Source organism: Dromiciops gliroides, chromosome 1, assembly GCF_019393635.1.
Source record: "Dromiciops gliroides isolate mDroGli1 chromosome 1, mDroGli1.pri, whole genome shotgun sequence".
Lineage (NCBI taxonomy): Eukaryota > Metazoa > Chordata > Mammalia > Microbiotheria > Microbiotheriidae > Dromiciops > Dromiciops gliroides.
Genome location: NC_057861.1, coordinates 281168334 through 281182918, shown reverse-complemented (window position 1 = coordinate 281182918; position 14585 = coordinate 281168334). Strand labels below are relative to the sequence as shown.

The window sequence follows — 14585 nt, the reverse complement described above, 5'->3', positions numbered from 1 at the left end:
AAGGAAAAGGGTGTTTCCTTTCTGAATAGCTGGTTTTTAACCACACCTTATGTTTGGCACTGTCCTTGGCATTGGCAACTATACCAAACAAAAGTGAGGTCTGAGTTTGGGGCGGATTTTAATTTTAGATTATAAATTAGAATGAATAGTGATGTTGATGATTTACATATATGTTTACATATATATGGAAAAAATGAAGAGAAAAGGAGAATCATTGAAGTCTGATACATGTTCATAGCCGTAGGATGTTTTAGAAAGGCTTGTTATTTCCTCAGTAAATTGTAGAAGCCTTGAAAGAATCATTAGAGAGTAAATAAAACAATTTTTAGAGGCTGAGAAAGAATCCAGGATGAGAGATGATAAAATAATGAGCCAGTGGCAATGAGATGGGCTGCATTTCCTAAAACAAACAAACAAAAACCTGAAATATAAAAGGATGTAAGTAGAGATGAGCCAGCAGCATTCCATCATATGCAATATGTATAGAATCACGGACCTGAACTGGATTGAATGAGTGACCCAATGGTTTTTAGCTTGCCTCTTTATATGATAAAGGGAAAAATCAAGAAGCCCAGAGTCAGGATATCTGTGTTCTGCTCCTGAATGTGGGTGACCTTGGACAAATAATTTTATCTGTCCAAATATCCATTTTCTCATCTGTATAATCTATTTATTGATTCTTCATTTTTCTTTCTTTCTTTTTTTTTTTAATTAATAAAGTATTTTTTTTTCCATTACATGTAAAGATAGTTCTCAACCTTTGATTCTTCATTTTTCAAGTGAGAAGGTTACATGAAACTATTTTTTTGGGGCTTCTTCTCAGCCTGCCTGGCTTGTGAGTAATCACAGCCGCTTTCTCTTTGACCCGGAAACAGAAGTCTGATTGAACTCTGATTCTCTATGGTCGGAAGCTTGGCGTGCTTTTACCCCTCCCCCACTGGGCCACCACCACTCGATTCAGCCCACTGGTTCAGACCCAGGGCGCTTTGCCCCAACTCCAGTAGATACTGCCTCCACTTCACCCCGGCCTACCGCCGAACCCCCTCACCAGTCTGTAATTGGAACCTCAGAAGCTGCTGGTGCGGAAGACTCTGACGTGTTGGAAGCAGTGTCCCTGGCTGGGTCCGGACTGCGCGCTGAGTTGTTCAGCCTGATCAGTAGGTGATCAGAATTGCCCTCTTTTGTGGAGAAATAGTCTCACTCTGTTCTTATGTGCATTAGGCTGTTCTGGGTTTTGATTTTTACTGCATTATTTGGGCGTGAATGGATGGGTTTATCTGGAGCTTGTGGGAGTCACAGCCTCTCCTCCGCCATCTTGGCTCCGCCGCCCATGAAACTATTTTTAATGTCTCTTCTAGCTCTTAAGTATTGTTTCATATCACCATGTATGCATGCATGCCTGCACCAAGCATTTATTAAGTTTCTACTATATACCAAATGTTATGATAGGTGCTAGGGAGACAAAGGCAAAGTAGTCCCTTTCCTCAAGGAACTTATATTCTATTAGGGGAAATACACACACACACACACACACACACACACACACACACACACACACACACACAGAAGATTTGAAGAGGCAGAGGAGAAGGAGGCAGCACATGTAAGGTTCTTCAATTCCTTATAACATCTCACAGGAACACAGATGAGCGTCATCAATGTTTCCATAGCTTGTACAAAGGAATGTGAAAAAGAGAAGTAATTTTTTATACAGGGAACAAGTGGGCCAACTTTGTTAGATTATAAAGGGTGTGAGGGGGAGTATTATAGAATGTGAAAATGGGAACAAACCTCTTTGGCCTTCTAGTCCAACTGATACATGAAGGAATCTCTACTATAGCATGTCTAAGAACTGGTTATTTCTCCTCTTTTTATGACTTTCAACTATTCTTTTTTGAAAGTGATCAATGGGGGCAGGTAGGTGGCGCAGTGGATAAAGCACTGGCTCTGGATTCAGGAGGACCTAAGTTCAAAGCTGGCCTCAGACACTTGACACGTACTAGCTTTGTGACCCTGGGCAAGTCACTTAACCCTGAATGACTGGCCCCCAAAAAAGTGATCAACAGACTCCTTTTGTACTAAATCCTCTGTTTTTATCTTCCTTGATCTCTTTGTTCACTGGTTCCTTTGGAAACTGATTGTTTGGCTTCTATGAATCTACTGGGTGCCTTCCTATCCCTCTGACTTCTGGTCTTTAACAGATAATTTCACTCTACTGCATGAAGGCACACCTCATTTTATTGAACTTTGCTTTACTGTACTTTGCAGATATTGCATTTTTTTTTTTACAAATTTTTACAGATTTTTACAAATCCGTGGTAACTGCATCGAGCAAATCTATTGGCACCATTTTTTTTCCAACAGCATGAGCTCACATCAAGTCTCTGTGTTGCATTTTGGTAATTCTCACAATATTTCAAACTTTTTCATCATTATTATATCTGTTATAGTCATCTATGATCTTTGATATTACTATTATAATTGTTTTGGAATGCCATGAACCACATCCCGTATAAGACAGAGTACTTAATTGATAAATGTTGGGTGTGTTTTGACTGCTCCACTGACACGCTGTTCCCCATCTCTTTCCCTCTCCTCTCCTCCCTATTCCTTGAGACACGACAATATTGAGATTAGGCCAATCTTAAGAACCCTATAATGTCCTCTAAATGTTCAAGTGAAAGGAAGAGTGAATCAGTGCCTCAAACTTCATTGTCTTATTTTTAGAAATTGCCATAGCCACCTTAACTTTCAGCAACCACCACCCTGATCAATCAGCAGCCATCAACATTGAAGCAAGACCCTCCATGAGCAAAAAAATTATGATTGGCTGAAGGCTCAGATGACGGTTAGAAATCTTTTTTTTTTTTAGCAATAATGTATTTTTAAATTAAGGTATGCACTTTTTTTTTTAAGTGAGGCAATTGGGGTTAAGTGACTTGCCCAGGGTCACACAGCTAGTAAGTGTTAAGTGTCTGAGGCCGGATTTGAACTCAGGTACTCCTGACTCCAGGGCCGGTGCTCTATCCACTGCGCCATCTAGCTGCCCCAGGTATGCACTTTTTAAAGACAATAGTATTATACACTTAATAGACTATAATATAGTGTAAACATAACTTTTATATGCATTGGGAAACCAAAAAAATTGTGTGATTCACTTTATGGCAACATCCACTTTATTTCAGTGGTCTGGAACACAACCCACAATATCTCCAATGTATGTGTGTATACTTTACAAATTCATATTGCTTCCTTTTCTTATTATCTCATTATTTTCATCTTTTTGATGGACGTCAGCTAGAAATCAAACTGGGACAAGTCACTATCCCACTATTATTCTTTTATAATTATTGCTTTGCAGACAATTGCAGAGGTAGATAAAATTTTTTTATAATTGTAAGAATTATTAAGTAAATAAGCTCATTTTCTGTGAGCTCATTTATTATTATTAAATACATGAACAACTAACACTTACAAAGTGCTTTAAGGTTAAGACTTTTGATGCCCCCTCCCCCCAAAGTGATAGAAGACTACAGAGTATAATATATCATATTGCATATTATATGTAACATCATCTATAACACAATATAATATTTGTGTGTTGGTTGATTTATCATATTCAACAGTTTAGAAAATGAGGCATGAGAAATAGAGATATGAGGGTTACTTTATAGGAAGATAGTTTTTGTGCCTTAATAACACCTATTATGCATAAGGCACCATGCTAGATTCTGGAGGGTCCCAAAACAAAATGAAACCAAAAAGTCCCTCCCCACAAGGAACTTATATATTAGGAGATACAAATACAAATTACTGTGTACATTCATTATAATCTGAGAAAGGAGAAAGAATTTTAAAAATCGGGTCAGGAAAAGTTTTCCATGGGAAGTGATCTTGAAGGAAGATAGAGATCCTAAAAGGAGAGGAGGTTACAACAAATTCCTATGCCTGGGTGGGTAGGGAGCAGTCCCTTTAAAGGTACAGTGAGGGAGCTGGAGCTGGAGCTCTGAGTTCAGGGAACAGCAACTACATCTCTTTGGCTACAGAATAGTTTCCATGAAGGAGAGTTACAGGAAATAAGCCTTGAAATATAGGTTGGAGCTGGACTGTGAAGGGCTTTCATTGCTGGGGAATTTGTGAGAGGTGAAGACGGCTAAATTAGAGCGGTTGACCTGCATTTGGAGAGAACAGATGGATACAAGGTATATTGTGAAGGTAGACTCAACAAGTCTTTGCAGTTGATTGGGTATATAGAGTGATTGAGAGGAAAGACTTGAAAGAATGTCAGCATTGTGAACTTTGAGTGACTCCTGAAGAATGGTGGAGCCCTCAACAGAAATGGAAAGTCTAGAACCCTATGCTTAGGACTTGGGATGGTATTGTAATCAAAGGTAGTAAAAAATACATACCAAATCCCTTTATAGATACATACCAAATCTCTTTACAAATACCTCAAAGAATCATAAAACTTCAGCTACAAAAAAGGATCTCAGCTTAGATAGGAATGCCTTCTATAATAGCTCCTTCAATGATTTCTTTTTTCTTTCTTTCTTTCTTTTTTTTGGTGGGGCAATGAGGGTTAAATGACTTGCCCAGGGTCACACAGCTAGTAAGTGTTAAGTGTCTGAGGTCAAATTTGAACTCAGGTCCTCCTGAATCCAGGGCTGGTGCTTTCCACCTAGCTGCCCCCTCCTTCACTGATTTCTGATCAAAAATTTCCAGTGAGAGGAAATCCACTACCCTCCCAAACCTATTCTACTATGAATAGCTCTAATTATTAGGATGTTTTTAGGCACTTTAAACTAAACAATCTTCTGTAATTTCATTCCACTAGTTCTGGTTGTGACCTTGAAGACCAAGCAGAGAAAATCTAATTCCTAATCCACAGAAGAATCTTTCAAATGCTTAAATCTTTCTATTATAACAGCTGCAATCCTTCTGTTCTCCAGGTCATCCATGAGTGGTCTGGTCTATAATTCATTCATCATCTTGGCTGCCCTCCTGTGGGAATATTCCAGATCTACAACATCTTTTTTAAATGGCAGTAGACATAATTTAACAAAACATTCCAAATGCGGGCTGACTGTTGGATAGCCATGCCTCCCCAATCCTGGACTTCTAAATTTGATTTTTGATCTTGGTGAAGAGAATGCTGACTCAGGAGTTAAAGGACCTGGGCACATATCTCTCCTCTCATGATTACTATGCACGTGTGACCTTGGGTAAACCACCTAACTTCCCCAGGACTCAAATTTTCCCCTCTACAAAACGAGGAAGATAGACAAGGGAACCTCTGGAGTCTTTTCTATGCTCTACATATACGATCTTATGACTCATCTTTTTTTCAATTTCATCTTATCAGAGTCAGGTCATCATCTGAACTCAGGTCCTCCTGAATCCAGGGCTGGTGCTTTATCCACTGCGCCACCTAGCCACCCCCTATATAGCCTTGTGAAAATAACTCAACTACTTTGCTTCCTCAGTTTCTTTAAAGCATGCAATTATACTCATTCATTTTTCACTAACAGGGAAGTCATGAGAATGAAATGGAATAAAATATATTTAATAGGTAGTAGTTGACTTTAACTTAATTTAGTGGGCAATGAGTTCTCAGAAGGAAAAATTACTAAAATATTAAATTCCTAAAGCTTTTTGCAAACTTTAAAAGAGCTACATAATTGTCAGTTACTTACTTACTACCACCACTACTGCAGTGGTGATGACAACTACTATGATTACTACTGCTGCTTCTGTTAGTCAGTGGGTTAGTCAACAAGCATTTATTAAGCACCTACTATGTGCTAGGCACTGTGATAAGCAGTGGACATACAAAGAGAGGCAAAAAAAGTCTGTTCTCAAGGAACTCCTAGTGTGACGGGGAAGACAACATATACATTGGGGGTGGTCTCAGAAAGAAAGCACCAAGCTTAAGAGGGTTAGGAAAATCTTCTTGGAGAAGGTAGGACTTTAGCTAAGACTTGGAGGAAACCCAGGAAGGCAGGAAGTAGAGATAAAGAGGGAGAGAGTTCGAGGTATGAAGACAGTCAGTGAAAATACTCAGCTGGGAGATGAGTGTTGGCTTCTCAGCCTTGGAATCTGGGTCAGGCATGGAAAAAAATTGAGACTAGCTCTGATTACAATATATAAATCTTCAGTATTTGCTATGGTGATTACTGTAATATTTACCAAGCCAATCATACACATTTCACATACTAGGCCGACACTTTCTATATTCATATTTTATAGGTGGGGGATTGAGGCTCAGGAAAGTTTGACTATACTTTTTACTTCATGGTCATACTGAAAGTCAGATTTTACAATCTAATAATACACACACTCCCTCCCTCTCATGCATGCAGTAAAAAAATGATTATAATGCCTCTCTTTTACTACATAGATTGGGGTAATCTATGACTCAATTTATCTCTGAGCCCCAGCTCTGCAGCTTCCTAGCTGTGTCCTCAGCCAAATCACTGAACTACTCTGTTGTTTCATTTTTAAAAAGCAACTTTAAAATCCCTTCCATCCCTAAGCTTCTTTTCCTTCCACAGTCTCTGAAATAAGAATAATCTCTTTTTGTAACTTGGAGGTTTTGGAGATTTCATAGCTCCCTGTATCTCTCATGGGACTCAACCCTGTTTACTTTCACTATCATGATGCATGAAATGTTACCTCACCTTACCTCTCCTCAGTACGAATGCCGGGCCTAGGAAATTACTGAGGCACTGAAGCAGATGGGGCTCTGTACAGAATCACAGAATTATAGTTGATTTAGAAAGATAATTAGCTTTGGAGCCAGAGGACCTGTGTTCAAATCCGGAGTTTGTCGGGGCAGCTAGGTGGTGAAGTGGATAGAGCACCGGCCCTGGATTCAGGAGGACCTGAGTTCAAATCTGGCCTCTGACACTTAACACTTACTAGCTGTGTGACTCTGGGCAAGTCACTTAACCCAAATTGCCTCTCTCTCTCTCTCACACACACACACACACACACACACACACACACACACAAAATTCAAATCTGGGGTTTGTCACTTTAATACCTGACTGTTTTTGGGAGAGTTGCTTAATGGTTCGAAACCTGTTTCCTCATCTAGAAAATGAAGAAATTGGACCAAATGGCCTCTAAATCTTGAGTGTCTATGAGAAGATTTTAATTTTTTTTTGCATATATATTTAAAATTCCTATTTAGGCTTAAAAAAAAGAGAGAGAGGGGGCAGCTAGGTGGCGCAGTGAATAAAGCACCAGCCCTGGATTCAGGAGGACCTGAGTTCAAATCTGATTGCAAACACTTGACACTTACTAGCTTTGTGACTCTGGGCATGCATGTCACTTAAACCTCATTGCCCCATAAAAAAAAAGAAAGAAAAAAGAAAAAAACAGATAACAAATCAATTAAGAGATTCTCCCTTTAAAAGTAAAATGTAGGTAGCTATATAATACATATACATATATAAGACCTTTACATTTATAAATATTTATATCAGGAAAATATGATTAAAACACAAAAAATCTAGACTGTCTTTGAAATGGCCATGTAATATAATAGAGAGAATACTAGATTCTGAGGCCAAAGAATTGGGCTCCAGACCTGGCATTGCTCCTTATTATCTGGGGGAATCATAGGCAACCTCTACCCTCCTTTGGGCTTCAGCTTCCTTATGTGTGAAATGAAGGGACTGGACTTGGTCTTTAGGTTTCCTTCAAACTCTGCATAGTATGGTTATAAGGTCAGAGCAAGGGTTCCCTTGAGTGCTTAGCAGTAGAATTTTTGATCAGAAAGGAACGTTCTGCTTCGTTTTGTATGATCACCAGGATGATTGAATCTCGACAAGTCTAATGATTTTGATTGAATAAATCAAAAGAATTTACTGAGAAACTACTAGGGAAAAAGGGAATCTAGAAGCATAAGATCTATCTGATTTATGTCCCCAAGGACAAGACAATACATAGAAAATAATAGGATTATAGACTGTGGGTTGGAAGGGACCTTACTCATTTTGCAGATAAGGAAACTGAGGCCCACTGAGATTAAGTGAATTGTCCAAGTCTTGACATTAGTAAGTGGTAGAGTTAGGATTTGTTATCAAGGTGGCACAGTGGATAGAACACGGGGCCTAGAGTCAGGAGGACCTGAGTTCAAATCTGGCAAGTCACTTAAGCCTATTTGCTTCAGTTTCCTTATCTCTAAAATGAGCTGGAGAAGGAAATGGCAAACCACTCCAATATCTTTGCCAAGAACACCCCAAAGGGGTCACAAAGAGTTGGACGTGGCTAATGAACAAAACAACAACAACCTTTGATTCTAGTGTTCTACCCACTACATGAGAAAGAATACAAAAAGAAAAAACTCAAGGAAGTGCTAATTTGTGTGGTATAGACAGGAAAGGAACTGTAGAAGATCCATGAGAGGTGAAGGAAGAGATTTGACCTATGCCTTGAATGAGTAGATATTCATTAAGATATGAAATGGCCCTCTGGGAAGGGGGAGGACACAGAGGAAAATATTAAAACAAAAATAAATTAACATTTGTTTTAAAAGATGAAAGCAGGGAAGACAGAGGAGTTGACAACAGGCAGGGGAAACAATGTGAACAAAGGGCTGGAAACGAAAGTGAACACTTTTCTTGTCATCAGAATTTCTGATGGTGAAGAGACTAAGGGTGTGGTTGCGGTGAGGCTGAGTTCCTTCTGTGAAATCAGAGCAGCCAGAGAACACAGAAATGTCTATGTGTCACACTGTAGTTTAGCTAGAGCTCAGTGAGGGTCTGGAATCAGGTTGGAGACTCCTGGCCAATAGTTTCCTGGTTTCAGCCAGCTTTTATGGGTATATGTGTTTTTATTCACTTTGCAGCTGGTCATAAAACTGACCTTTACAAATGTAAAGTCATTGTTGCATGAGAACATAGATGCTTACGCCAAACCAGACAACACCTAACAAGATACATTCTGACTTCCTTTACATTATTATATGCAGCTGGAGTGAACTCCTTCTAGCATTCTAAACAGATCAGTCATTGACATCCTATTGATAACAGTCACTTGAAGCAAACCCAAATAAAAAGTATCTTGACTCAGCAAAAAACAAAAACAAAAACATGCCATTTATTACATAAATATGAAACAAAGGCCACTGGATAAAGTACAGTGCCTGACACATAGTAGGCAATAAATGTTTGCTAATTTCTAGATAGTATAAAAATAGATATCACAAGAGCAGCTAGGTGGCGCAGTGGATAGAGCACTGGCCCTGGATTCAGGAGGACCTGAGTTCAAATCCGGCATCAGACACTTGACACTTACTAGCTGTGTGACCCTGGGCAAGTCACTTAACCCTCATTGCCCCGAAAACAAACACACAAAAATAGATACCCCACATTCAGGAATGTCCCCTCTTTAGGAACTTGCACTTAATGAGTCATTATGTCCAGGACACAACTGGGGTATTGGGTGCTGTGCTGGGCACCACATTTTGGGAAGGGCAACCAGGATGCTAAAGATTCTTGGGTTCATGCCAGATGAGAACCAGTCAAATGAAATAGAGATGCTTAGCTTGAGATCTAAGGATATAACACTTTTTAAAAATCACATCTCAAGGGTTAGGAGAAAAGCTTTATACATAATTTTTAAAAAGCATAATGCTTCTTACAAGTTTAAAAAACTCCAGAGCACCAAGAAATATCTCAGAGAGGTTATAAGGTGGCACTCAATGACATGTTCCAGGGAATTAAGTAACCAACATATTATTGTTATTTTTAAACCACAAATCCCACAATCAACAACACCACCTTTGAATTATAGGAAAAGATCTTTCCTTTCTTTCTATTCTTTCCTCCCTCCCTCCTTCCTTCCTTCCTTCCTTTTTGTGAAGACCTGGGTAAGGGGATAAGAGTTGTCTTCAATTATAAGTGAAGGTCTATTATGTGGGATAGGGATTCGATTTGGAATTGTAGGATCATAGGTTCATAAATCTGTAAGAATCTTCAGATACCATCTAATCCAAACCCCTCATTTTACAGTCTTAAGATGAGGAGACTTGGGGGTCCAGAGAGGTTAAGGGAGTTCCTTATGGTCATATGAGCAGAAAGAGATGAGGAGTACATATTCTGAGTTTCTCTGACTATAAGTCTGGTGCTATTTCAATTATTGCATGTTCTGTTTGTTCCCAGAGGGCAGAATTAGGAGTAATGAGTAAAAGTTGAAGAGAGATAAATTTACATGTGACTTCAGAAAAAAATCCTAATTGTTGGAGGTATCTAAACGTATAAAGGTTTGGCTTGGTTTGGAAGGTTGTTGATTTCCCCTCACTGGAAATCTTCAATCAAAGGCCAGATGACCACTTGTTAGGTATGTTGTAGAAAAGACCCTTATTCACCTTTGGGATCAATCAAATGGCTTCTAAAGTACTTTTTAGAATTTCAGAATCCTAGAATTTCAGTTTTGGAAGCCATCTCAGGGTCATGCAAGTCCAAGTGACATTTCAAAAAAGGCTCCTTTCTACAACAGACCTGACAAGTGGTTATCTAGCCTTTGCTTGAAGACAGTCTGATTTGGAGATCCTGGGATTCTGGAAAAGTGTGAAATGTATTAATAATCACTCTAATTGCTTTGCTCTGTAAGATATCCCCCCCCCAAGTTCCATAGAACCTGAAATCCACAGGAAATCTAGGAACAATGCATTATAAAATTAAAAAAATATAGGGCCAATCTCACTTTTGCAGAGGTGGAGTGAGATAGTGGAGGAAGTGCTGGCTTTCCCAATACTGCTTAATATTAGTTAATTAATTAATATTAGTTAATTAGTTATATTGATTATGGGGTTACTTATTTAATTTTTATCACCTACAAGTTCCTTATCTATAAAGTGAGAAAGTTCAAATGGCTGGTTTTGATGGGTCCCAACCATAGGTGGCAATCTAGTTTTAACCTATATTTTGTTGTTAACAAGCTATGTGACATTGAACAAGTTATCTCTCCTCCTCCTCTACAAAGCAAAGAAGAAATAATATGAAGATCCCTCCCAGCTTTGACATTCTATTACATTGGAAAGGGATTTTGTTACATGTAGATGTAAGTGCTAAAAAAGTTTACTGTTCTGTTGTGATTGATTGATGGGAATGCAAACCCTGAAGCCTCCAAGGTGGATTCAGGATTATAGAGGTGATACAAACACATGTGTACATATTGGTTGAACTACTTTCCCTGTCCCACTGCTTCTATGCTGTTGAAGCAGTCTGGGATCAGTGCCAAGTACCCGAGGATTCTAGCACATTTTAATTCCCTATTGGTTTTTTTCAAGAATGGAAATGACAGGTAGGGTGGTGTAGATAACATGATATGGCTTCCTGTCTACTAAACAGCCCCCAGGTGGCCAGACATGAGGGGACCTATATTAATGAGTCATGGGATTATGCCTTATGGGATTAGCAGGGAAGAGAATGGGGCTAATGCTGTCAATTTCTCCTCTATACAAGAGCAAGTACCAACACGGAGAACAGAGGTGGCTGAATTGCTGCTAATAACATGTCCTTTGCATGAAGGCAGCATGTTAGGAGGAGGAAGAGGAGGGGAAACAAGACATAAACCAGCTGTAAATACAGAAGCCAAGAGAATAAATCCCTGAAAGTCTCCAGCCCAAGCTTTCTCCAGAATAATACATGGCTGTCCCAGGTTTCTTCTTTTTAATACTGGAAATAAAAATTTCTCAGGAGAGATGTTCTCTCAAAATTCAGCCACTAGAATGGAGTACTATCATCAGAAAGCATAAAAGAAAAATTTCTTGCGAAATTAAATGGTGGGATAAGGTTTGTGTCTTAGAGTTTAAATGCAACCTCAGTTAAGATTTGTGTGCTACTTGGAAATATACTGAAGTTATGGATAGTTTGTGACCCTACAAGATTGGCTGAACAATGACTTGGTTGGATCTACAACAGTCAACTCCTTGAAGAGATTTTTGCAGCTCTCATGTAGCATTAGGAATTATTGGCTTGAGGCAACCTGGGTATTATATTCTTCGGGTCCTCAGTTCAGCTAAAGCAAGATCTTGACACATTTTAGAAGTCTTGCAAGGATAACCTACATGCAGTCCCATATGCCATCTCTTTGCTGAACAGAGTTAGGACTTTACAAAGGAAACATCGATAATGCTCTACTACTTTCACTGAAATTGAATTTGGACTAATCTATCATGAAATAATGCAAGCAGAGGGAATTTTTTTTATCAAGAGATAAATTAAAGCAATTTATAGGATAAATACAAGAATAGAAAAAAATTATAAAATTGCAAAATGAATTTTACAACACAGTTAACATTCAGCTGGCTAGCAGGAAGGTGATGACAGAGCACCACTGTTTGGTTTAACAGCGCAGCTGGGCTTTAGGGTACATATTAAGATTTCAGCACCAGGCATATGGAGACATTTGCAGAATTACATGCTGGAATATAGGTACTGTACCTTATTTCCAAATGATGATAATGTTTACCACTTTGTGTACCAAAATAGTAACGAAAACATGAATTTGCATGAGACGTATTTAACACAAGACATTACAAACTCCTGGATAACAGTAAATTACTATTCTTGCAGAAGTTGGCTCATAAAACAAAAATATCTAATGTCTGATACTGAGGAGAGCACTTAAGATTGAGTTTTAAGTGCTCTTTCTTTAAAGAGCAGTCTTAGTAGAGAATTATAGAAACCAAATAAAATAGGGTCTTATTATGCAAAATAGGATAATAATGGGGGGAGGTAGCTTTTTTTCTCCCCCAAAGGCCCTGGATACTTAGTAAAGAAACATAGGTTCTAGTCTTGCTTCTGTCACCACGTAGCTGTGTGTTGTTGGGTAGATCATTTTGACTTTCTGTATCTTTTCTTTCCTTTGTGAAATGAAGCTTGGAATGGGATTCCTAAGAAAGATTCCTCCCAATTTAAAAGTTCCCTAAAACTATTAGTTACCAAGAAGAACATCTGAAGGTCTCAAACTCAAAGCACTGACTAGGTCAAAGCATCCCTCTAAATTACCTGAAAATTAAGACCTATGGTCTAACAGACTTCCATGTGGTCTAAGTTTCCCTCCCCTTCCCCTGAGGGGATCTTTTTCAGCTGCAGAACTCTAAATGGCTTCAAAGAGAGTCAACCTTATGTGCAAGAGGCATGTAGTCATAGAGAGCAGGATGAGAATGCAGTTGATTATTTATATATATTCAGTAAGAAAAATGACTCATAATAGGTATGCGATGAATGCAGCCATTTTAATGGGGATCAAATTGCATACATATTGACACCCAGCTCCCTTATATTCTTAGTCACTGCTGCTGTTTGTGTGGTTACTGGTGGGTGCATGGTGGGGTAGGGTAACTGAAAAGACACAAGTGATCTGGAGTGCTTTTAACCTCCATAATAATGCAGTGCAACTCTTGTAAAAATATTTTCTGACACTTGCAGACACCATCCTTTGAGTGTGTTAGCTTTTTAGTCTTGGAATCTGGATCAGGCTTGGCAAAAATAGAAATGAACTCTGATTATAACATGGTCTTTTAGCTGGTGAAATTTTATGACAATTTCTCACCTTGCTGACAGTATAATATAGAATGGTATCACTTTTGTAACAAAAAACCCAGCACTTTTTTAGTAAAGTGCCGCCAAGAACACTTGCAAACTCTCCTAAGACTGAAAGTTGCTTCTCTGCTGTGCTAAGAAAGGGTTTCTACACCATCACTCCCTTATACCAATTAAATAATGGATTCGAATCATACACAAATATAATCCTTTTCATGTATTCTTTGGAAATTTGGACACAAATGGTCATCTTCATTCCTTTCTCCTGTCTATAATCGACAACTACTTTTGTCAGTCATTCTGGAAAACAAATTGGAATTAAGCTGCAAAAGTTATGAAATTCTGAATGCCCTTTGAACCAGTGATATCTCTATGCCCTAAGAGATTAAAAAAGCAAAAAAGGTCTTGTATGTACAAAAATACATCTAGCCATTCTTTTTATGGGGGCAAAGATCTAGGAACTAAGGGACTCCCCATAAAATGGGGAGTAGTTGAACAAAATATGTTATATGAATGTAATGAAACACTATTGTGCTGTAAGCAACAAAGAAAGACATTTCCAGAGAAATCTTGGAAGACATTTATGAAGTAATGGAGTGAAGTAAAGAGAACCAAGAGAACAATTTATACTATAAAATCAATATTGTAAAAACAAACATTTCAGACTTAAGAACTCTGAGCCATATAATGATCAACCAAGATTCCAGAGGACTGATGATGAAGAATGTTGCCTACCTCCTGACAGAGAAATGATGGTCTAATATGCAGAATGAAAAACACATTTTTGGATTGTGGCCAATATGGGAATTTATTTTGCTTAACTATGCAATTTGTTACAAGGGTTTTAAATTTCTTTGTTTCAATGAATGGAGGCAGGGAGGTGAGAGAGAGAAAAAACAAATAATTGATAATAGAAAAAATTAAAATTTAATTAAAAAATTACAAAACATTCTGAAAAGTTTCCTTAGGCCAAAGGGAAACACAAAATATGAAGAAGATTAAGAACCCCTGAATTACAGTTTCCTT

General features: G+C 38.4%; 1 protein-coding gene across 1 annotated transcript in view; it reads right to left on the bottom strand.

The window, feature by feature from the left end:
• SULF1 (sulfatase 1) overlaps positions 1–14585 on the bottom strand; it is a 221401-nt gene that overhangs the window by 26132 nt on the left and 180684 nt on the right.